Source organism: Scylla paramamosain, chromosome 2 (assembly GCF_035594125.1).
Source record: "Scylla paramamosain isolate STU-SP2022 chromosome 2, ASM3559412v1, whole genome shotgun sequence".
NCBI classification, from domain to species: domain Eukaryota; kingdom Metazoa; phylum Arthropoda; class Malacostraca; order Decapoda; family Portunidae; genus Scylla; species Scylla paramamosain.
In genome coordinates, this window is record NC_087152.1 from 39,902,830 (window position 1) to 39,904,316 (window position 1,487).

Genomic DNA, 1,487 nt, shown 5'->3' on the forward strand with positions numbered 1-1,487 from the left:
TAATAATAATAATAATAATAGTAATAATTAGTAATAATAATAATAATAATAATAATAATAATAATAATAATTAGTAGTAGTAGTAGTAGTTGTAGTAATAGTAGTAGTAGTAGAATAATAGATGTTGTTGTTGTTGTTGTTGTTGTAGTTGAGAGAGAGAGAGAGAGAGAGAGAGAGAGAGAGAGAGAGAGAGAGAGAAATGTAAACCAAAAAAGAAAAACTATACAACATTCACATTACTGTCACAAACATACGGAGAAAGAACTGTACTGTGCTCTATAGCAACTTTTTTTCTTTAGTGTGCTGTATGTCAATGAAACGTGAGGGAAGGAAGGGGGAATGGAAGCAGCAGTATGGCGTCACATTTCTGGCAAATTGCAAATAAAGGCGTGGTGGCGAGGCTTGGGGCGGCGTGGATTTTGTGGAGGAGGAAACGAAAGGGAAGAGAAGGAAAGAGAGAGAGAGAGAGAGAGAGAGAGAGAGAGAGAGAGAGAGAGAGAGAGAGAGAGAGAGGGGGGGGGGTAAGGAGACAAGTATGTGAAGGAAAGTGACTCGAGAAAAGTGCTGTCGGACGTTTCCCAGACTCAGTTCGAACTGCCATCGCGAAGTGTGTGGAAGTCAGTCGCTCTGCCTGGCTCCCCCTCCCTTCCTGGTGACTGCGCCGCGCCGCCCGGCGCCGCTCCGCCCGAACCCTTCAGCCAGAGGGAGTACTTAGATAAACAGATACTCAGTCCGTCACTTCACACTGGATATCGCAGCTCGTGTATTTTAAATCAGAGACTGCTGCTCGCTGCCTGAAGATGAGGTTTGTATCAAAGCAAGACTGATTTACACTTACTATGGGCACTGAACTGGAAACCCGAACTCGACTGACGGTGTAAAGACAGACCGATGGACAAGACTGCTGAGTGTACGAGTGACTGGACCTGCACGAGGAAACCGGAAAAACGGAAGCTTCTTTGCGCAGAGTGTTGACTAAAATCTGTAACCCGTCACGAATCGTTGTACTTATGATGCAGATATTTACAAGAAAGATAGCATGGATTCTACGGGTTCACTTTCTTTTTTCTTTTTTTATTCTTTTACTCTCGCATTTATGAGTTTCGTAAGAAGTTAAGACTTGTTATTCCACAAGTACTGAACATTTAATTTCAAGATCTTTTACTTAATATTCCAAAGTCAACACAAAGTAAGGCGTATGAAGCAATTCTTTCCCTTATTTCTCTCTCTCTCTCTCTCTCTCTCTCTCTCTCTCTCTCTCTCTCTCTCTCTCTCTCTCTCTCTCTCTCTCTCTCTCTCTCTCTCTCTCTCTCTCTCTCTCTCTCTCTCTCTCTCTCTCCTTTTTATTCATGCTGGTTTTTTTTTCTTGCTCCGTGACACGTTAGAGACACGTCATTCCACAAGTAAAGAAAATTTCACTCCAAGACCTTATTGAATGTTACAAAATCGGCACACAAAGCAAGACATACAAAAAGAAACATTTTCCA

At 42.1% G+C, this 1,487-nt stretch overlaps 1 protein-coding gene across 1 annotated transcript in view; it reads left to right on the forward strand.

Annotated features, from left to right (window-relative positions):
- Positions 1-580: 580 nt before the first annotated feature.
- Positions 581-1,487, forward strand: part of LOC135114958 (peroxidasin homolog) — a 48,834-nt gene continuing 47,927 nt past the window's right edge. Inside the window, exon 1 of the mRNA XM_064031279.1 lies at positions 581-805. The gene's annotated coding sequence lies outside the window, so the exon portion shown is untranslated. The remainder of the gene's footprint in view (positions 806-1,487) is intronic.